The sequence below is a fragment of the Heterodontus francisci genome, chromosome 26 (genome assembly GCF_036365525.1).
Source record: "Heterodontus francisci isolate sHetFra1 chromosome 26, sHetFra1.hap1, whole genome shotgun sequence".
NCBI lineage: Eukaryota > Metazoa > Chordata > Chondrichthyes > Heterodontiformes > Heterodontidae > Heterodontus > Heterodontus francisci.
In genome coordinates this window covers 23,600,231-23,624,089 of record NC_090396.1, presented here as the reverse complement: position 1 = coordinate 23,624,089, position 23,859 = coordinate 23,600,231, and the positions used below count along the sequence as shown (strand labels likewise).

Sequence of the window (23,859 nt, the reverse complement as noted above, 5' to 3'; positions counted from 1 at the left end):
ACGCATTCCAGACCTTAACCATTCGCTGAAAAAGTTTTTCCTCATGTCACTTTTGCTTCTCTTACCCATTACTTTAAATCTATACCCTCTCGATCCTTTCCTTTCATGAATGGGAACAGTTTCTCCCTCTCTACTCTGTCCAGACCGCTCATGATTTTGAATACCTCCATCAAATTACCTCTCAGCCTTCTCTTCTCTCCGAGGAAGACAGTCCTAACTTCTCCAATCTATTTTCGTAGCTGAAGTTCCTCATACCCGGGACCATTCTCATGAATTCTTTCTGTACTCTCTTCAATGCCTTTATATCTTTCCTAAAGTCCGGCGCCCTGAACTGGATGCAATACTTCAGCTGACGCTGAACTAGTGTCTCATACAATTTCAACATAACTTCCTTGCTTTTATACTGTGTCCCAATTAATAAAGGCCAGGCCACTGTATGCTTTATTAACTACTCCCTCAACCTGTCCTGCCACCTTCAATGATTTATGCACATATACAGCCAGGTCCCTCTGCTCCTGCATCCTCTTTAGAATTGTACCTGTTGTTTTATATTGTCTCTCTATGTTCTTCCTACCAAAATGAATCACTTTACATTTCTCTGCATTGAACTTCCTCTGCCACCTATCCGCCATTCCACCAACTTGTCTATGTCCTTTTGCAGTTCTGCACTATCGTCCTCGCAGTTCACAATGTTTCCAAGTTTCGTATCATCTGCAAACTTTGAAATTGTGCCCTGTACACAAAGGTCTAGGTCATTAATATATATCGGGAAAAGCAAGGGTCCCAACTCTGACCCCTGGGGAACTCCCTACAAACCTTCCTACAGCCTGCAAAACATCCATTAACCACTACTCTTTGTTTCCTGTCACTCAGCCAATTCTGTATCCTTGTTGCTACTGTCCCTTTTATTCCATGAGCTATAACTTATTGCTCACAAGTCTGTGTGGCACTGTATCAAACACCTTTTGAACAGCATTATTTTCATCAACCCTCTGTTATCTCCTCAAAGAAAAACTCCAAGTTAAACAATTTTCCCTTAAGAAATCCAAATCACACTGGCATTGAAATATTCCCAAAGTATCCCCAAAAGATTTGAGCAACAGGTGAAGCTAGCTGTTTTAGCCTGCAGCTATGCAGTAGTAATACATGTGGTGTTCGCCACTAACAGGATGCTGCCATCAAGCCAAAAAGACGTCCTGCCTATCTCACAAATGAGTAATGTGATATGAATTTCAATGCCAGTGTGATGCTAGGTATATAGGCCGTGTGTCCCAAAGACTGGCAGATAGTATCAAACATGTCCCTTCCACTGTTCGCAACTGGCAAGATACTGGCTGTACCCAACCAGCCGTGCTTGCAAAACTCAAAACCATGTTCAACATTAGATGTGATTCTGTGATTGGACAACATTTGCTAAATAATCCTCAGCGTGCTAAGAATTACACTGACAACCATTTTAAGATTGTCAGTAGGGCGTACTGGAAGCTACATATATTCACACACAGGGCCCTATTCTTTGCGGACTGAAAGAACATATAAAAACATTGCGCCAGTTTCAGCTAAACAAAATAAGTGACCGCTATCTGCTGGTTCATTCCTCAGGGCAATACCTTGACCAATCGGAGTCAAGCTGCCTGGTTTAAGTTTCAAGCAAAGCTTGGCAGTTGACTGTCAGTCACCGTTAACTGGTGCATTCTCCATGGCAATGCCTCTACCAATCAGAGTTCACTTGCCAACCAATCAACACTCTCTTCTGATACAGTATAAAGTCGTTTTCCCTTAGATTGGCATTCTTGTGGTTGTCCTGATGAATGCAAGACGAAAAGCTTCGACAACTTGTCTCTATTTTCAGCAATTTATATGTCTATAGAAAGCTTTGGGATTCCCTTTAATGTTAGCTGCCAGTCCCTTTTCATGCTCTCTCTTTGCTTCTCTTATTTGCTTTTTCACTTCCCCTCTGGACCTTCTATATTTGGCCTGGTTCTCAATAGTATTTTCTACCTGGCATCTGTCATAAGCACTCTTTTTCTTCTTTATCTTAATCTCTACCTCTTCTGTCATCCAGGGAGCTCTGGATTTGTTTACCCTACCTTTCCCCTTCGACAGAACATACCTTGACTGTGCCCAAACTATCTTTTCAGCTACCATTTTTCCTACCAACCTTTGACTGCAATTTATTTGCCCCAGCTCCATTCTTAGCCCACTGAAGTTGGCTTTTCCCCATTTAATTATCCTTACTCTGGATTGTTCTTTGGCCTTTTCCATAGTCAGCCTAAGCCTTATGATACAATGATCACTGTCCCCTAAATGATCTACTACTGATAAACAATTACCAGAGGGGACAGATTTAAGGTGATTGGTAGAAGGATTAGAGGGGACATGAGGAAAAACATTTCACCCAGAGGGTGGTGGGTGTCTGGAATTCACTGCCAGGAAAGGTGGTGGAGACAGAAACCCTCAATTCTTTTAAAAGGTACCTGGGCATGCACCTGAAATGCTGTAACCTGTGAGGCTACAGACCAAGTGCTGGAAGGTGGGATTAGATTGGGCTGCTAAATATTTTGGCTGGCGCAGACACGATGTGCTGAATGGCCTCCTCCTGTGCTGTAAATTTTCTATGGTTCTTTGATACTTGATACACTTGGCCCACCTCATTCCCAAGAACCAGGTTTAGCAGTGCCTGTTTTCTCATTGGACAAGTAACATTCTGTTGCAGAAAACTTTTCTGAATGCATTCTCATCAGCCATTTCAATTTCTCTGCTCCCCTCACTCACTCTAATCTATCTCCCTCTGAACTTGCAGCACTCTAATCTCTCAGGTCCAACCCTAACCTAGTCATCAAACCTGCTGACAAAGGTAGTGACATTGTTGCCTGGCATACTGACCTCTACCGAGCAGAGGTCAAATGCCAACTCGCTTGACACTTCCTCCAACCTCCCCCGGACCATGACCCCACCACCAAACATCAAGCCATTGTATCCAGGATTTGTCACTGACTTTGTCTCCTCTGGGAATCTTCCCTCCGTGGATTTCCAATCTCATAGTCCCCCAGCACCATACACTTTGCTTCTAATTCCTTCTCAAAATTCACAAACAGAACTGCCCTGGTAGATCCATTGTTTGTTCCGCGTGTTCCTGCCCCACTGAATTGATTTCTTCCTGTTGTGACTTTTTTTTTCTCCCCTTATTCATTCTCTTCCTACCTACGTCAGTGACTTTTCCAATGCCCTTCATCACTTCAATCTGTGGAACTTCCCTTGTTCCAGTTCTACTTGGGCCTCTTCTCTCATTTTTTTCCCCAGTACTTTGATGACTGTATCGGTACCACTTCCTGCTCTCGCCCTGAACTGGAAAATTTACTTGACTTTGCTTCTGATTTTCACCCTTCTCTTGCCTTCACATAGTTTATCTCTGACTCTTACCTTCTCTTCTTTGACTTCTCTGTCTCCATTTCTGAGGATAGGCTGTCGACCAATATTCACTACCAGCCCACAGACTCCCACAGCTACCTTGACTACACTTTCTCACACCCCACTTTCTGTCAGGACTCTGTTCTCTCAGTTTCTCTGTCTCCGTTGCATCTGTTCAGATGTTGCAACCTTCCATACTAACACTTCTAAACTGTCGTCTTTGTTCCTCAATTGTGGTACCGCCCCCCCCACCCACCCCCCAGCCACCCCAGTTGACGGCACTCGACTGTGTCCATTCTGTTTCCTTGCACTTCTGATCTCATCCCTTCCCCCTCCTTCCCAGAACCGTGAAATGATTCCCCTTGTCCTCACCATCCATTCCACCATCTTCAGTATTCAACGGATCACCTCCGTCATTTCTGCCACCACCAAACGCATCTTCCCCACCCCTTCACTTTTAACATTCCAAAGTGATCGTTCTCTCGTCCTGGTCCACTCCCCTGTCATCTCCAACACCCCCTCCCTTTCCTGTGGCACCTTTTCCATGCAGGTAAAGACTACTCAGGCTGAAAGGGAATGGGTGACCACCAGGCAGAGTAGAAGAAATGGCAGGTAGTGCAGGGTCCATCTCCATCTCCAACATATTTTCCGCTTTGGATAGTGGTGGGGGTGCTGGCTTCTCGGGAATGCAGCAAGAGCCAAGTCTGTGACACCATGGGTGGCTCAGCTGCACAGGAGGGGAGGAAAACGAGTGGGAGAGCTATAGCGATAGGGGATTCTATCGTAAGGGGTACAGATAGGTGTTTCTGTGGCCGCAAACGTGATTCTAGGATGGTATGTTGCCTCCCTGGTGCTAGGATCAAGGATGTCACCTAGCGGATGCAGGACATTCTGAAGGAGGAGGGTGAACAGTCAGAGGTTGTGGTTTACATCGGTACCAATGACATAGGTAGAAAGAAGGATGCGGTCCTGCAACAAAAATTTAGGGAGCAGGGTAGCAGATTAAAAAGCAGGACCTCAAAGGGGTGGTACTGGACCTAATTTTGGGGAATGAAGCCAGACAAGTGGTAGAAGTGTCAGTGGGGGAGCATTTCCTGGATAGTGACCATAACTCTAAGATTTAAGGTAGTTATGGAAAAGGACAAAGACGGACCGGAAATAAAGATACTGAATTGGGAGAAGGCCGATTTCAAAATGATAAAACAGGATCTGGCCAAAGTGGACTGGGAGCAGCTACTTGTAGGAAAGTCTACGTCAGACCAGTGTGAGTCATTCATTCAAAAAGGAAGTAGTAAGAGTTCCAGGCCAACATGTTCGTGTAAAGGGTAGGACCAACAAGTCCAGGGAACCCTGGATGTCAAGGGATATAGAGGATTGGATAAGAGGGAAAAAAGGAGGCTTATGGCAAATTCAGAGGGCTGAAAACAGCGGAAGCCCTAGAGAAGTGTAGAAAGTGTAGCGAGCTACTTTAAAACAGAAAGTAATTAGGAGAGCGAAGAGGGGGCATGTAAAACCCCTGGTGGGCAAGATAAAGGAAAATCCCAAGGTGTTTTGTAAGTATATTAAAGGCAAGAGGATAACCAGCGAAAGAGTGGAGCCCATTAGGGCCCAAAGTGGCAATCTGTGTGTGGAGCCAGAGGACATAGGTGAGGTTTTAAATGTTTACTTTTCCTCTGTGTTCACTATGGAGAAGGACGATGTAGGTGTAGAGATCAGGGAGGGGGATTGTGATATACTGAACAAATTAGCATTGAAAGGGGGGGCGGTATTAGCGGTTTTAGCAGGCTTAAAAGTGGATAAATCCCCAGGCTGCTATGTGAGGCAAGGGAGGAGATTGCAGGGGCACTGACACAAATTTTCAAATCCTCTCTGGCCACAGGAGAGGTGCCAGAGGACTGGAGGACATCGAATGTGGTACCATTATTCAAGAAGGATAGTAGCGATAAACCAGGTAATTACAGGCCAGTGAGTCTAACATCAGTGGTAGGGAAACTATTGGAAAAAAATCTGAGGGACAGGATTAATCTCCACTTGGAGAGGCAGAGATTAATCAAGGATAGTCAGCATGGCTTTGTCAGGGGGAGATTATGTTTAACAAATTTGACTGAATTTTTAGAGGAGGTGACTAGATGTGTAGATGAGAGTAAAGCAGTTGATGTAGTCTACATGGACTTCAGTAAGGCTTTTGATAAGGTCCCGCATAGGAGATTGGTCAAGAAGTTGAGAGCCCATGGGATTCAGGGCAAGTTGGCAAATTGGATCCAAAATTGGCTTAGAGGCAGGAGGCAGAGTGTGATGGTCAAGGGTTGTTTTTGTGATTGGAAGCCTGTGACCAGTTGTGTACTGCAGGGATCGGTGCTGGGACCCTTGCTGTTGGCAGTGTACATTAATGATTTAGATGTGAATATAGGAGGTATGGTCAGTAAGTTTGCAGATGACATGAAAATTGGTGGTGTCGTAAATAGTGAGGAGGAAAGCCTTAGATTGGAGGACAATATAGATGGACTGGTAAGATGGGCAGAGCAGTGGCAAATGGAATTTAATCCTGAGAACTGTGTGGTTATACATTTTGGGAAAATGAGCAAGGCAAGGGACTATACAATGGATGGTAGGACCCTAGGAAGTACAGAGTGTCAGAGGGACCTTGGTGTACTTGTCCATAGATCACTGAAGGCAGCAGCACAGGTAGGTAAGGTGGTTAGGAAGGAATATGGGATACTTGCCTTTATTAGCCGAGGCATAGAATATAAGAGCAGGGAGGTTATGATGGAGCTGTATAAAACACTAGTTAGGTCACAGCTGGAGTACTGTGTACATTTCTGGTCGCCACACTATAGGAAGGATGTGATTGCACTGGAGAGGGTGCAGAGACAATTCCTCAGGATGTTGCCTGGTCTGGATCATTTCAGCTATGAAGAGAGACTGGATAGGCTAGGGTTGTTTTCCTTAGAGCAGAGAAGGTCGAGGGGGGACATGATTTGAGGTATACAAAATTGAGGGGCATAGATAGGGTAGATACGAAAAAACTTTTTCCCTTAGCGGAGGTGTCAATAACTAGGGGGCATAGATTTAAGTTAAGGAGCAGGAGGTTTCGAGGGGTTTTGAGGAAAAATCTTTTCACCCAGAGGGTGGTTGGAATCTGGAACACACTGCCTAAAGGGGTGGTAGAGGCAAGAACCCTCACAACAATTAAGAAGTATTTAGATGAGCACTTGAAATGCCATAGCATACAAGGCTACGGGCCAAGTGCTGGAAAATGGGATTAGAATAAATAGGTGCTTTATGGCCAGCTCAGACACGATGGGCCGTAGGGCCTGTTTCTGTGCTGTATAACTCTATGACTCTGATACACCTGCCCTTTTACCTCCTCCCTTCTCCGTCCAAGGCCACAAACACTACTTCCAAATGTAACAGTGATTTACTTGTACTTTCAATTTAGTATACTGTATTTGCTGCTTACATTGTGGTCTCCTCTATGTTGGGGAGATCAAGTACAGACTTTTGTGGAATATCTCTGTTCAGTCTGAGAGCCTGAGCTTCCTGTCTCCTGTCATTTCAATTCTCTACCTTGCTCCCACTCTGACCTTTCTGTCCTTGGCCTGCTGCTGTGTTCAGTGAAGCTCAACACAAGCTGGAGGAACAACACCTCGTCTTTCGACTGGTTAATTTACAGCCTTCTGGGCTCAACCTTGAGTTCAAAAATTATAGATCATAACCTCAGTCCCCAGTTTTTTTTTTTGCCAGTTTTTTTTCTCTTTCCTAATCCTTTTACTTTGTGTTCAGACAAATGCTATCTTGCCATTCACACCTTATTTTGAGATCTGTTTCTTTACTTGTCCCAATGCCACTGTCATTGGCTTTGTACCATGAAGCCTTTTGTCATTTAATTTGTCTTGCCATCCACCCTATCGCTGACGACTTTTGCTTTTGTTTCCACCCTCCCCCTTTCATTTCCTCAAAATCTATTACATTTCAGTTCTGATAAAAGATCAGATTGAAACATTAACTCTTTTTCTTTCTTCACAAATTCTGCCAGACCTGCTGAGTGTTTCCAGCATTTTCATTTCCCCCCCCAGATTTCCAGCATCTGCAGTACTCTGATAAAAGCAAAATACTGCAGATGCTGGAACTCTGAAGTAAAAACAAAAAGTGCTGGTAACACTCAGCACGTTCGGCAGCATCTGTGGAGAGAGAAGCAAAGCCAACTGATGAAAGCTCACAGACCTGAAATGTTGGCTTTGCTTCTCACTCCACAGATGCTGTCAGACCTGCTGAATGTTTCCAGCACTTTTTTTAATCTGCAGTATTCTGTTTTTATACCATATCTATCTAAGAAATCTCCCTCTTCCTTACCCTTTGCTTTCTGCCTTCCGACCTTTTCTGTCTGCATGTAGTTATAATTTTCTTTTGTAATGCCTTATCAAATGCTTTTTGAAAATCCATGTAACCTGCATGCTCTATCTATCCTGTTATTTCTTTGAAGGATTTTGTAAGCTTGCTCAAGCATGACCTGCCTTTTAGAATGTATACTGACTGGCCCTCTGATTTGTCTTTATCCATGTTTAATAATTTAATTCTGTATTATAGACTCTTATTTACTGATGCAAGACTAACTGGCCTATAATTTCCTCTGACATAATTTTCCTATCCATAAAAGTTTGGAAAATTGTGGTCAGAGCCTAAGCTATTTCTTTGCTACCGTTCCACAGGATCCTTGAATGCGAACCACTCATGTCTGTGATTTGTCTACCTTAAGCTTGAGGGTTTAATTTTACCATTTCTCTTTAAGTAATAGCCTTCATTAGCAATTTTACAACCATCTGTGGCAGTTCCACAATCCCAACACTCCCCTCTTTTGTAAAAGGTTGAACAAAGCACTTACTTAGTGTGACTGCCATTCCCTTTTTACTCCACAAGTTTGCCTCCTTCATCTCTTCGTGTACAATCCCTACCTTGACTATCCTGTTCCTCCAGAAAACCTTTTTATTGTCCTTTGCTATTTGTTAGTTACTAACCTTAGCCTTCATGACCTGCCTTTTTACAGTTTTCATATATTTGTCCTGGGTTTCATGTTTCAAATTTGATCTAATCTCCTTATTTGCAAAACTGCAGACTTCATTATTGGAATGTACTTGATTTTAACACTTTTTATCTACTCTTTGAACATCATTACTGATGTATGGTTCTGTTTGCCAATTTTTCCTTCCATTTAATCTGGATAAATTCCATTTTTATCTCAGTAATTTGATTTTATTTTTTGTTCAGTCAGTTGTTCGTATTCTTGACGTTTCCTGTTTCCTGTTCTATTCTTAGTGAACCTAATTTATTTAGGTCACCTACCTGCTCTAATTAATTACCTAGAACCAGGTCAGGTAGTGCTTTGTTCCTTGTTGGGATAGCAACATAATGACTTGAGTAAACTGTTAAATCATGCTGTCAGAAAAAAAATCTATCTTTCATTACAAATGTTTCCAAGTCTATTTTTGGGTAATTTTCAATTTTTCAATTATAACACTCTTGCTGATAAGATACCTAAATTTCCTTTCAACTGTTTGATCTGTAATATACTCTCTAATACATAAAAGAACTACAACGTACATTTATACAGCACCTTTAACTTAATGAAACATCCCCAGGCGCCTCACAGGAGCATTGTAAAACAAAGTACGACACAGAGTTGCAAAAGGAGATATTGGGTCAGATGACCAGAAGCTTGGTCAAAGGGGTAGGTTTTGAAGTGTCTTAAATTAGGAAAGCGAGGCAGAGAGGTTTAGGGAGGATGTTCCAGAGCTTGGGGCCCAGGCAACTGAAAGCACAACCTTGCATGTTGTGATGAATTCAATTCTCTCTCTAAATTTGTGCTACTTGTGAAGTTTCAAGTCCCTGCGCAGATGAACATCCCGTCCATCTCACAGATCCGGGTCAGTTTCACTTCGTGTTCCTGGCACAGCTGCCTCTCCTCAATCACCTCCTGCCAATGGTGGAGCGATTAAAGCCAGGGATGCATAAGAGGCCAGACTTAGTGGAGCACAGGTATCTTGGATGGTTGTGGGGCTGGAGGAGATTACAGAGATAGGGAGGGGCAAGGGCATGGAGGGATTTGAAAACGAGGATGAGAATTTTTAAGATCAACATGCTGCTTGACTGGGAGTCATTGTAGGACAGCGATAATAGAGCTGATCGAGGAATGGGACTTAGTGCGAGTTAAGAGAGGGGCAGCAGAGTTTTGGAGGACCTCAAATTTACAAAGACTAGAATGTGGGAGACCAGCCTTGGAATAGCCAAGTCTACTGGTAACAAAGGTATGATTGAGGGTTTCAGCATCAGTTGAGCTGAGTCAGGGATGAAGTCGGGCGATGTTTTGGAGATGGAAATATGCTGTGTTAGTGATGGCACAGGTATGTGGTTGGAAGCTCATCTCACATGACACCAAGGTTGCGAACAGACTGGCTTAATCTCAAATAAGTTGCCAGGGAGAAGAATGAAGTCAGTAGCTAGGGAGCGGAGTTTGGATTGGGAACCAAAACGATGGCTTCAGTCTTCCCAATATTTAATTGGAGAAATTTCTGCTCATCTAGTACTGGATGTCGGATAAGCAGTCTGAAAATTTAGTGGTGAAGCCGTTGCAGTGATTCTTTGACTACAATTGGATAAGAATGGAATCAGATGAGAGCAGTCCCACCCAGCTGGATGACAGTAGTGTGGCATTGGAGGAGGATGGTATGGTCAACTGTATCAAAGGCTGCCGACAGGTCGAGAAGGACGAGGAAGACGAGTTTATCTTTGACACAGTCACATAGGCTGTCACTTGTGACTTTGATAATGTGACTGATCATCTTACTATCCCTTAGCACAATTCAGAGGGATTTTGTTTGGACCTCTTAAATCCTTACTGTCTGGTGTAATTATGTCTCTAATTAGTGCAACTACCCCACCTCTCTTTCATTCTTCCCTGTCTCTCCTTAAGTTTTACCCAAGAATGCTTAACTACCAATCCTGACTTGGCTGTAACCTTGTCTGTTACTGCTGATGTGTGGTGGATTTCTATTTTCTATTTTAATCAAGGACTTCAGTTCCCCAATTTTGTTGCTTATACCCTGTTCATTAATATACAGACTTTTTAATTTGGATTCCTTTCTTTTAACGATTTCCCTTTCTAGTGTTTTATTCTTTATTATCTAGTCCGGCTTAAGTCAGTCATCTTTCTACCTGCATACTCTGTGCACCTAAAGCTTGCTTTCCCTTCCAAACTGCCCTGCTCTACTCTTTCTGTTTACCTCCCCCTCTCTAAAGGAAACACAGTGGGAGCAGAGCTTTAAAAAGCGTGCCAAAAGGAACAGAGTTGGAGACCAGAGAGAGAGAGAGGGTATTTTAAGGGAGTAAAAACAGAGAATAGAAACAAAGTGACATCACAAGAAAACCGTAAGTTCACTGGTTGGTAAGTAACTGCCAGTTGAATTACCTATTCTAAGTTGCTTTCAGATTAAAGGTGAATAGGAGAAATATTTTACAGATTAAAAACTAAAGACCAGTCGGAAATTTAAAAAACAAATTAATATCTAATTAAATAAAATAGAGATGCAGGGCCAGGCAATGTGTTGTACCTGCATGATGTGGGAGCTGGTGGACCCCATTTGGTTCCTAGTGACCCCATCTGTAGCAATTGTTGGTTGCTCGAGGAACTCCAGCGCAGAGTTAATGATCTGCAGTCTGAGCTTCGGACACTGCGACACATCAGGGAATGGGAGAGTTGCCTGGATGCTGTGTTTCAGGAGACAGTCACAACCCTTGGATTAACTACCTTGAATTCGGCCAGTAGTCAGGGACAGTAGGGTGTGACTATGAGTGAGGCAGGTAGAGGGATCCAGGAGGTAGTGTTGCTGGAGCTTCAGCCCTTGTCCTTGTTCAGGTTTGAGATTCTTGCTCCCTGTGTGGATGAGAGCAGGGACTGTATGGAGGATGAGCAAACTGACCATAGCACCGTGGTACAGGGAGCCATTCAAGTGGGGGGAGAAAAGAGAAATGTAGTCGTAATCAGGGATAGTATAGTTAAGGGCATAGACACTGTTCTCTCTGGCCAGTATTGAGAGTTCTGAAGGCTGTGTTGCCTACCTGGTGCCAGGGTTCAGGATATCTCATCTGGGTTGCAGAGGAACTTGGAGTGGGAGGGGAAAGATCCAGTTGTCGTGGTCCACATAGGTACCAGCAATATAGGTAGAATGAGGATAGAGGTTCTGCTGAGGGAATATGAGTAGCTAGGGGCTAAATTAAAAAGCAGAACCAAAAAGATAGTAATCTCCGGATTACTACCTGAGCCATGAGCTAATTGGCACAGGGTCAATAAGAGTAAAGAGGTAAATGCGTGGCTCAAAGATTGGTGTGGGAGAAATTAGTTCAAATTCATGGGACATTGGCACCAGTACTGGGGAAGGAGGGAGCTGTTCCAATGGGACGGGCTCCACCTGAATCATGTTGGGACCAGAGCCCTGGTGAATCACATAACTAGGGCTGTAGATGGGGCTTTAAACTAAATAGTTGGTGGGGGGGAAGGTTCAGTTGCATGGAAAATTAGGAAGTCAAAGTTAAAGGAGAAGGTAGGAGTGCAGGTTAGTGATGAGGCTGGTTGTTACCAGAAAATAAAAGGAAGGGACAGAATGTGTGAACGTCATATTGCACCAAGGAATCGTACAAGAATAGGGAAATTTGATAATAGAACAAACTTAAAGGCTTTGTATCTGAATGCATGAAGCATTCAGAATAAAATAAATGAGTTACCCATTCATCTCTATTTGTGTTGTTATGATTTCGTGGTGATTACTGAGATGTGGTTGCAGGGAAACCAGGTTTGGGAATTGAATATCCAAGGGTACTCAGTATTTCGGAAGAATAGACAGGAAGGAAAAGGAGGTGCTGTAGCTCTGTTAGTAAAGGAAGAGATCAGTGCTGTAGTGAGAAATTATATAGGCACTGGAGATCAAGACGTAGAATCAGTCTGGGTAGAAATAAGAAATAGCAAGGGAAAGAAGTCCCTCGTGGGAGTAATCTATAGGTCTCCAAACAGTAGTTCCGCAGTGGGACACAGTACAAACCAGGAAATACTGGGGGCTTGTAAGAAAAATAATCATGGGTGATTTTAATATGCATATAGACTGGATTAATCAAATAAGCAAGGATAGCCTTGAGGGAGAGTTAATTGAATGTATTAGAAATTGTTTTTTGGAGCAATATGTTGTGGAACCAACCAGGGCGCAGGCTATTCTAGATTTGGTATTATGTAATGAGGTGGGATTAATTAATGATCTCATAGTTAAGGATCCTCTAGGGAAGAGCGATCATAGCATGCTAGAATTTCAAATTCAGTTTGAGGGCGAGAAACTGGAGTCCTACACTAGCATTCTGGTGTTAAACAAAGGTAATTACATAGGCATGAAGACAGATTTGGACCTAGTGGACTGGGCAGGAAGACTAAAAGATAGGACAGTTGATGAGCAGTGGCAGATGTTTAAGGAGATATTCAGTTCCTCCCGACTAAAATATATCCCAGAGAGGAAGAAAGATTGTAAGGGAGGGGGCAAAACATCCATGGCTAAGCAAGGAAGTTAAGGATAACATAAAGACAAAAATAAAGGCATACCATATTGCAAAGGCCAGTGGCAGGCTGGAAGATTGGGAAACTTTTTAAAGATCAGCAAAGGGTTACTTAAAAAAAAGTAATAAAAAGGGCAAAGGTAAATTATGAAAGAAAACCAGCGCAAAATATAAAAATGGATAGCAAAAGCTTCTATCAGAATATAAAAGGGAAGAGAGTAGCTAAAGTGAATGTTGGTCCCTTGGAGGATGTGACTGGGGAGTTAGTAGTGGGGAACACAGAAATGGCGAAGACACTAAATCAGTATTTTACCTCAGTTTTCACAGTGGAGGACACTAGTACCATCCCAATAGTAACAGGCAATGCAGAGGTTATAGAAAGGGAGGAACTTAGAACAATCATCACTAGGGAAAAGGTACTGAGCAAACTATTGGGGTTGAAGGCAGACAAGTCCCCAGGGCCTGATGGCCTACATCCTAGGGTCTTAAAGGAAGTGGCAGCAGAGATCGTGGATCCATTGGTTATAATAATCCAAGATTCCTTGGATGCGGGAAAGGTTCCAGTGGATTGGAAAAATGCTAATATAATGCCCTTATTCAAAAAGGGAGGGAGGCAGAAAGTCGGAAACTATAGACCAGTTAGTTTAACATCTGTCGTTGGGAAATTGTTAGAATCCATTATTAAGGAAGTATTAACAGGACATATAGAAAGTCAAAACTCAATCCATCAGAGTCAGCATGATTTTATAAAGGATATATCGTGTTTTACTAATTTGCCAGAGTTCTTCGAAGATGTAACACGCAAAGTGGATAATGGGGATCCTGTTGATGTAGTATATCTGGATTTCCAGAAGGCATTTGTTAAGGTGCTGCACAAAAGTTTAATACACAAGGTAAGATCACATGGGGTTCGGGGCAATTATTAGCTTGGATAGAGGATTGGCTAACCAACAGAAAACAGAGAGTCGGGATAAATGGGTCCTTTTCTGGTTGGCAAGATGTAACTAGTGGGGTGCCACAGGGTTCGGTCCTCGGGCCCCAACTATTTACAATCTATCTTAATGACTTGGATGCAGGAATAGAAAGTACTTTTGCCAAATTTTCAGATGGCACTAAAATAGGTGGGATAGTAAGTTGCAATAAAGAAATTAGAAATTTACAAATGGATAGGTTAGGTAAGTTGGCCAAAATTTGGCAGATGGAGTTTAACGTGGGGTTATCCATTTTTGTCAGAAGAATAGAAAGGCAAATTAATATCTAAATGGAGAGAAACTTCAGAGTGCTTCGTTGCAGAGGGATCTGGGTGTCCTCGTTCATAAATTGCAGAAAACTAGTATGCAGGTGCAGCAGGTAGTAAGGAAGGCAAATGGAATTTTGGCATTTATTGCGAAAGGAATAGAGTATAAAAGTAGGGAAGTGTTGCTGCAACTGTACAAGGCATTAGTGAGAGCGCACCTGGAGTATTGCGTACAGTTTTGGTCCCCTTACTTGAGGAGGGATGTAGTTGCATTGGAGGCAGTTCAGAGGAGGTTCACTAGATTGATTCCAGAGATGAGGGGTTTGTGTTATGAAGAGAGATTGAGCAGTTTAGGCCTTTACTCTCTAGAGTTTAGAAGAATGAGAGGAGATCTAATTGAGGTATATAAGATGATTAAGGGGATTGACAAAGTAGACATAGAGAGGATGTTTCCTCTTGTGGGGCAATCTAGAATGAGAGGTCATAGTTTTAGGATAAGGGGTAGCAGATTTAAAACAGAGATGAGGAGAAATTACTTCTCTCAAAGGATCGTGAGTCTGTGGAATTCATTACCCCAGAGTGTGGTGGATGCCGGGACATTGAGTAAATTTAAGGAGGAGTTAGACAGATTTTTAATTAGTAATGGGTTGAAGGGTTATGGAGAATGGGCTTGAAAGTGGAGTCGAGGCCGAGATGAGATCAGCCATTATCGTATTGAATGGTGGAGCAGGCTCGAGGGACTGAATTGCCTACTCCTGCTCCTAGTTCTTATGTTCTAACATTACTTAAACTGTCCCCGTTGCTCTAGTTAACTACCCTGCAAAGATTAAAGCCTTCAGATCTGTTCGGCTCAGTCTGACATCATAACTGATACCAATGCCCTAAGAATGTGAAACAACTACTGTTGTTGCAGCAAGACAAAAATATAATACTTTTCAGAGGTACAGATGTTTTTTTTCATGCATGTACCAATACACAAGACAATTTGCTATGTTTACAGAACCTGCAGTGGAAATTATGGCAATTCATTTCTAATGCATGATTTTTTTTGGAGAGCGCTTGCAAATTTCTACAAAGTTTGCTATCTTTAAAAGGCTTTTATTCAGTTCCTATTCTCAAACAGGTTTGTGTAAGATGACGAGGAAGTTGCAATGTAAAGAATTTTGCAGTACGTGTTTATTCAGCCCTGTGCCATTGCTCATTCATGTTGAGGTGGAACTATTTCCACACTAACCATGATGTAATGATATACCAATTAAAACCAATTACTTTGTTATAAGTGAAGATGGAAGTCCTGCTTAGGCTGATTGGATATATAACAAACAAATCCCTAAACATAGCTGATATTTATTCCAGAGCCCAATAGGACAGAGTAACATAGATTTGTGAGACTCTGATGATCATTAAAAGTGTCATTCGTACCTGGAGAGGTATGACTAGATTGGAAGAGGACTAATGGGGCCATATTCAAAAAGGCTGACAAAACATACTGGGAAAGCTACAAATCAACTAATTTTGCTTCTATGCCATACAAAATAATGGAATTCATTATCAGGAGTAAACTTGATCATCATTTGGATAGCAATAACCTAGTTAACAGCAATCATCATTGATTAGGAGGGGATGATGTTACTTAACCAAAATTCTTCCAACTCCTTTGACAAAATGAGTCTGATAGGGCCTGTGACATTGTGTACATCAACATCTGAAAGGCTTTTGATAAAGTTCCACATGAAAGGCAACTAATTAAACTCAAAGCTGTGGATTGGTTTCATCCAAAACTCTGTTGTCCATATCCTAACTCGCACCAAGTCCTGTTCACCTATAACCTCTGTGGTTATTGACCTACATTGACTCCTGGTCAAGCAATGCTTTGACTTTAAAGTTCTCGTCCTTGTTTTCAAATCTCTCTGTGGCCTAGCCTCTCCCTTTCTCTGTAACCTCCTTTAGTTCTATGCTCCTCCAACTGTGGCCTCTTGCACACCCCGATTTTAGTTCCACTATGGATCGCTGTGTCTTCAGTTGCTGAAACCGAAAGCTCTAGCTTCCCTCCCTAAACACCTCTGCCGCTCCATCTCTCTCCCTTCTTTAAGATGCTCCTTAAAACCTACCTCTTTGACCTGTCCTAATACCTCCTTATGTGGCTTAGTGTCAAATTTTGTTTGATATTCCAGTGAAACGCCTTGGGATGTTTAATTACGTTAAAGGTGCTATATAAATGCAAGTAGTTGCAGAATAAATCATGAAAATGGATAAGGAACTGCCTAAATGGCAGGAAACTGAGTGCATTTGTTAGTTCTGCCAGTGTGCAGGGGGAAGAGGATGGTGGGGCGGTGGAATACTGCGGAGTGCCTCAGAGGTCAGCAATGGGACCAGTATTGTTATAATTTGCACACATGATCTGAATTTAAAAACACTTTTCCAAGGGTCAGATGTGTCAGTTATATGGAGCAATGAAATTGGAAGAGGCAGCTCAGAAAACACTGAAATAAAAACAAGATACTGCAGATGCTGGAAATCTGAAATAAAAACAGTAAGTGCTGGAAATACTCAGCAGGTCTGGCAGCATCTGTGGAGAGAGAAGCAGAGTTAATGTTTCAGGTCAGTGACCTTTCATCAGAGCTCATGAAAGTGGATTGAACAATGGCAGTTGAAGTTTGGTGTACATGTGTAAAGTGCTACACATAGGAAGAAGAATATACAACAGACACAATCCATGAATGGTGTTGCAACAGCTAAGGATAAAGTTCAGGGACATAGTGTCTAGGCTAAACCAGTCCAAACAATGTAGAATATATTCAAAGCCAATAGGATGTTGAACGACATAGTGAAAACGATAGAATATAGATTAGAAGAGATGATGATCAAACCTTAGTCTGATCGCACTTTGAACACAGTTCTGTTCTTCCAGAAAGAAAGGCTTGCATTTATATTTTGCTTTGCATGACCCAAGGATGTCCCAAAGTGCTTTACAGTCTATTTAAGTACTTTTTGATGTATAGTCATTGTTTGTAATGTGGGAAATGTGGCACCCAATTTGCATATATCAAGTTCCTGCAGCCATAAAATGATGACCACATAATCTGTTTTAGGTGTGGCTGAGGGATAAATGTTGGCCAGGACACTGGGATATCTCCCCTGCCCTTCAAATCGTGCTAGTGGATATTTTACATCCACCTGAGAGGGCAGATGGGGCCTCAGTTTAATGTCTCATCTTTTGATAGTGCAGCACTCCCTCAGTACTGCATTTGAGTGTCCGCCTAGATTTTGTATTGAAGTGTCTGGAGTGAGACTTGTGCCTGCAGTCATCTGACTTGGAGGTGAGAGAGCTACCACTAAGCCATGGCTAATATAAGATCCATTCAAGCAGTGAAGCCAGTGCAGAGGAGTCAGAAGCCTGATCCTCAGTGTCAGATAGGTGTTGAGGGAAGACTGGACCAACTTGGGAGCCTTTTAGGCTGTAAAGGTGATGAAGAGACAATCTTATGCAAGTGTACAAGATAGTTAGCAATGTAGAACAAGTTAACCCTAAATATTACTTAAACTGCAGGAGTAAAACAAGGGAGACATAAGTTCGAACCAATGTTTGGAAAGATATCAGGAATTCTTCTTCACATGAAGACTGGTCAAGGTGTGGAATAAACTTCCAGATGGAGCAGTGGAGGCAATAATCTTGGATTCATTTGAGAAACTATTGGATGCTTCCATGGGCTGATTGTTAGTGTCTCTTTTTGGATGGATGAATCGGGCTGAAGCCCAATTATCTTCTGAATCTTGTCTTTCTTAATGTTTTTTGGCAGATAAAGTGGATCACCTTAAGTTTTCCTGTTGTTGCAACTGCAGATCTGTAGTTTGCTTTATAAAACTAGGAGTTTTTTGAAATTCCTACTCATGTTTTCAAAGTATAGAAATTCAACCCAATGTTGACATAAAACATAGACAGAAAGGGACTGATGGTTCCACGTAATAACACAAGTTTGTTTAAAACAATGGTTTCAAAACTAATTCTAATACCGGAGTGGGTTTTCTTCCATCTGTGTTTCTATAGTGGCAAATATAACCAAATTGATGTATGGTTCACTGTATGTTTAGCTAGCCTGGAAGAAAAACCTTTATCTTTCAGATCTTAAATTACAAGTTTCTTTTCTGACATAACATTTAAAAAAAATTGTTTCCCTTCAATAAACTGAATTCTTAATTCATGACTTTTAAAATGAAAGCTATAATACACACATTTTGCTGGTGTATTTCTTTTGACTTTGCATAACAGTAAAACAGTTTCAAGATTGATGTATAATTTAATGCATAATTGAAAATGCCAATTTGAAGTGCAAGCAAAAGACTGCAGATGCTGGAAATCTGAAATAAAAACCAAGTGCTGGAAATACTCAGGTCTGGCAGCATCTGTGGCGAAAGCAACAGTGTTAACATTGAAGGTTGATGAATTTTTATCAGAATTTTAAATTACTTGTCAAACCAAACTTTCCAGGAAAGTTTGCAGTGTTATTTTTAGTAGTTCTTTTCTCTTGACTGAATTTACCTCCTATATATCTTAACCTTATTTGTTGTTCATTGCTGGTCTTTAATTAGCTTACTTCATATCCATGTCTTATTGAAGTCAATTTGTGAGAGTTATGCTTGTGTAGACCAATAAGGAATGGTTTGCTTTTCCCTTCAAGTCGTAATTGTATGCTTGGAATCAATTTAAAGCTGTCAATGAATATTACAAATTGCAGAAGTGGCGAAGCAGTCAAGAATGATTGATTGTATTAGGACAGAAGAAGTGTCTTGTGTGATAAGATTTTCAGATTTTGTTTGACTAGCTTTGGCCTATTTCTCATTTTCAGAGCAAGTTTAGATATGTTTCATCATACAGGAGGAATAGTTTAAAGCTTTTAAACTAGCAGCAACACCAAGCTGGGAGTGGTTTGGATATCCCAATCTGGTACAGAGATGTTATAAACCCGTTAGGAAATTCCAACTGCCTGTCTTACTGATTTCCTTTTGGAAGGAGAGACAGTATGTGTTAACTATCCCAGGCAATAAAATATCTTACCATTTACCAGTTTTCAAGGTTCTATTTTAATTGTTTTACAAGACTTCTTTATGCCAGTTTGAACAGATTGGAAAGTGTGCCTAGTTCTTGTTTCCACTGTCCAAATTGTGCACATCATCCTTCTAAAATATTGCAATTCCACTGCATTCATATTTGTATGCCTCTTTTCCTCCCTTTGATTATTAATTGTGTGTGTCTAGCGACTGATGTTTACTGTTTAAAAACACCTTGAAAATGAAATATTCTGGAAGATACTGTATTTAGTATGACTTGAAATGTAAAGTATGTCTGAAAAAATCTGTTACTCCAAAGTTGCAAAACTCTTAATTTAAAAAAAAAAGGTCTTGCCTGAATATGTAGAAAAGCAAAATCCTGCGGATGCTGGAAATCTGAAATAATAGAAAATGCTGGAAATACTCAGGTGGATAGTCAGAAGCTTTTTCCCAGGGTGGAAGAGTCAGTTACTAGGGGACATAGGTTTAAGGTGAGAGGGGCAAAGTTTAGAGGGGATGTGCGATGCAAGTTCTTTACACAGAGGGTGGTGAGTGCCTGGAACTTGCTGCCGGGGGAGGTGGTGGAAGCAGGTACGATAGCGACGTTTAAGAGGCATCTTGACAAATACATGAATAGGATGGGAATAGAGGGATACGGTCCCCGGAAGTGCAGAAGGTTTTAGTTTAGGCAGGCAACAAGATCGGCGCAGGCTTGAAGGGCCGTATGGCCTGTTCCTGTGCTGTACTGTTCTTTGTTCTTTGTTTGTTGTCTGGCAATATCTGACAAAACGTCATCGACCTGAAGTGTTAACTCTGTTTTTCCCTCCACAAATGCTGCCAGACATGCTGAGTATTGCCTAAATATGTGATTAACAAAGGTTTTTAAAAATTAACAGTATGCTAGTTAGAAATTTGAGACATTGTTCCCTTCTTTCTTGTGGCCTTGATATGTGACCCCTTTTCAGTGATAACTGGACCCTAAATTTCCTTTTAAATATATAGATCGGCCACTCCTCTCTTTATGCCCTTCCCACCTTCACCCCATTTGCTTTTGCATTCCCCTCACTAATCTAGACAAGATTCTTTACAAGAAAGGTTAAATTACATAATTGCCAAGGAAGTTCTTTTGAATTTGAGTTAGTTGAATGAATAGTTATTCAGGTTCAGTTTATTTGGTCTGCACAGGGCGCCTGGATAGTCCAATAGATTAATTGTCCTTCCATCTGTATGGCTAAATTCAAATCAACCCCTGATGATGAAATTCTCCTGTTCTGGCTATAGGGATCCATCCCATGTGAAATTCATTTAGCAAGCCTTGGCCTAGTTCCCAATTGACACTGGGTCACGGCAAAAATAAAGGCATTAAACAGGGATTTTCAGAGAACCTTTTCAGCAAAGGAGGACCAAGAAACTGATGGTGAAAGAGAAAATAGAATATGAAAGTATTACTAGCGCGAAACATAAAAACAGATTGTATAAGTTTCTATAGGTATGTAAAAAGGAAAAGATTAGCAAAGACTAATGTGGGCCCATTACAGGCACAGTTTGGGGAATAAGGAAATGGCAGAGAAACTAAACAAATACTTTGTCTGTTTTCACAGAGGAAGATACAAAAAAAATCCCAGGAATACTAGAGAACCAAGGGACTAGCGAGAATGAAGAACAGAAAGAAATTAGTATTAGTAAAAATAGTAGTACTGGAGAAATTAATGGGACTGAAAGTTGATAAATCCATTGGACCTGATGATCTACATCCCAGAATGTTGAAAGAAATGGCTGCAGAGATAGTGGATGCATTGGTGATCATCTTCCAAAATTCTATAGATTCTGGAGCGGTTCCTCAAGATTGGAAGATAGCAAATGTAACCCACTATTTAAGAAAGGAGGGAGAGAGAAAACTGGGAACTACAGTCCTGTTAGCCTGACATTAGTAGTAGGAAAAATGCTAGAATCTGTTACAAAAGCTGTGATAACTGGACACTTAAATAATAGGATTGGGCAGAGTCAACATAGATTTATGAAAGGGAAATCATGTTTGACAAACCTGTTGGAGTTTTTAGAGGATGTAACTAGCAGAATAAATAAGGGGGAATGACTGGATGTTGTGTATCTGGATTTTCAGAAGGCTTTCAATAAAGTTCCACACAAGAGGTTAGTAAGCAAAATTAGAGCACATGGGATTGGGGGTAATATACTGGCATGGATTGAGAACTGGTTAACTGACAGAAAACAGAGTAGGAATAAACGGGTCATTCTCAGGTTGGCACGCTGTGACTAGTGAAGTGTCCCAAGGATCAGTGATTGGGCCCCAGCTATTCACAAGCTGTATCAATGATTTGGATGTGGGGACCAAATGTAATATTTCCAAGTTTGCTGATGACACAAAACTAGGTTGGTATGTGTGTTGTGAGGAGTTTGCAAAGGGACTGACTTCAAGGGGATTTAGACAGGCTAAGTGAATGGGCAAGAACATGGCAGATGGAATATAATGTGGCAAAATGTGAAGTTATCCACTTTGGTAGGAAAAACAGAAATGCAGAGTATTTCTTAAATGGTGAGAGATTGGGAAGTGTTGATGTCCAAAGGAACCTGGGTGTCCTTGTTCATAAGTCACCGAAAGCTAACATGCAGGTGCAGCAAGCAATTAGGAAGGCAAATGGTATGTTGGCCTTTATTGCAAGAAGATTTGAGTACAGAAGTATAGAAGTCTTGCTGCAATTGTATAGAGCCTTGGTGAGAACACACCTGGAGTGTTGTGTCCAGTTTTGTTCTCCTTACCTAAGAAAGGATATACTTGCCATAGAGGGAGTGTAATGAAGGTTCACCAGACTGATTTGTGGGATGGCAAAATTGTCCTATGAGGAGACGGGCCTGTGTTCGCTAGTGTTTAGAAGAATGAGAGGTGATCTAATTGAAGCGTACAAAATTCTTAGAGGCCTCAACAGGGTTGATGCAAGAAGGATGTTTCTCCTGGCTGGGGAGGGTTCTAGAACCAGGGGAGACAGTCATAAGAGGTAGGCCATTTAACACTGAGATGAGAGGGAATTTCTTCACTCAGAAGATGGTGAGTCTTTGAAATTCTCTACCCCAGAGGACTGTGGAGAGACCAAGATTGATAGATTCCTAGATATTAAAGATATCAAGGGATATGTGGTTGGTGTAGGAAAATGGTGTTGAGGTAGATGATCAGCCATGATTCAGTTGAATGGCAGAGTAAGCTCGAGGGGCCGAATGGCCTACTGCTGCTTCTGTTTCCTATGTTTCTATGTAATTATTCACCTGATGCTTTCCTATGAGGGTGACTAAAGATGTGGAGATCAAAATGGAACAGGAGAAGGCAGCTTATGATCAATGTCAGTTTCATAAAATAGAGGATTAAGCAGAATACAGAGTGCAAAGGAGAACTGAAAAAGTAAGGAAGGGTGTGGGGGGGAAGAATATGAGAGATGATTACTGGGTAACAAAAGGGAACATAAGTCTTTTTAGTTAAAGGGAGGGTGAGGCCTGATTAGGGACCAAAAAGATCTTGTGGAGGCAGAGGGCATGGCTGAGATACTAAATGAATACTTTGTGTCTGGTTTAACAAAACAAGAGGATGCTGCCAATGACGCAGAAAAGGAGGGGTAGTTGAGAAATTGGATATTATCAAGATGTATGAAGAGGAGTGAGTTAGTTAAAAGGTTGGCAACGCTCGAACTGTAAAGTCACCCGAACTGGATGGGATGCACGCTAAAGGCCTACTCGGGTCGGGAAAAAGAACCCAACCCGAACCCGACTGATCCACAGCGGGCCCGACCCAGCCAGAGTCCCTCCAATTTTGCCCCGCACCCAGCCCGACTCGACCCGACCCGACCATCCCTTTTCTTAGCTTCCGACTCGGAACCTTCAGGAAGCTGCAGCGTGTGCCTGATGATGACATAGTGGCATCACTCGCTCACTGCGCAGACTCAGTTTCGGCCCGGACTCCCATCTCAAGAACCAGATGGGACCTGACTAGCATCGGGTCGGGCAGCAGGCCTTTAATGCATGCTAGTTTGCTGAGGGAAGTAAACGTGGAAATAGTGGGTCTAACCATAATCTTTTAATTCTCCTTGGATATGTGAATGGTGCCAGAGGAGTGGAGAGTTGTAATGTTACACCCATGTACAAAAAAGGGAGAGGGATAAATCTTTTAACTACAGGCCAGTCAATCTAACATCGATGGCAGAGAAACCTTTCGTGACAATAATTGGGGGAAAAAATGAATTTTCACTTGGAAAAACATGGGTTAATAAATGAGCTAGCATTGCAAATTGTGTCTGACAAACTTGATTGAGTTTGATGAACTAATGGTGAGGGTTTGAGGGTAGTGCAACTGATGTTTATCTTGACTTTGAAACCCATGAGATTAAAGGGGTAGTGGCAGCATGGATACAAAATTGGCTAAGCAATAGCAAGCAGAGTGGTGAAAAATTGTTTTTCATATTGGAGGCAAGTGTAGAGTGGTCTCCCCCAGGGGTCAGTATTAGGACCATTGCTTATATCAATATGTATTAATAACCTGGACTTGGGGGATAGATACCATAATTTCACAG

General features: G+C 41.8%; 1 protein-coding gene across 6 annotated transcripts in view; it reads left to right on the top strand.

The window, feature by feature from the left end:
• mprip (myosin phosphatase Rho interacting protein) overlaps window positions 1-23,859 on the top strand; it is a 533,204-nt gene that overhangs the window by 213,330 nt on the left and 296,015 nt on the right. Inside the window, exon 1 of one of the 6 annotated variants that reach the window (XM_068057932.1) lies at window positions 13,782-13,892. The exons of the other annotated variants lie outside the window; for them this stretch is intronic. The gene's annotated coding sequence lies outside the window, so the exon portion shown is untranslated. Of the gene's footprint in view, window positions 1-13,781; window positions 13,893-23,859 lie in introns of those variants that run through there. 6 annotated transcript variants of the gene reach the window in all.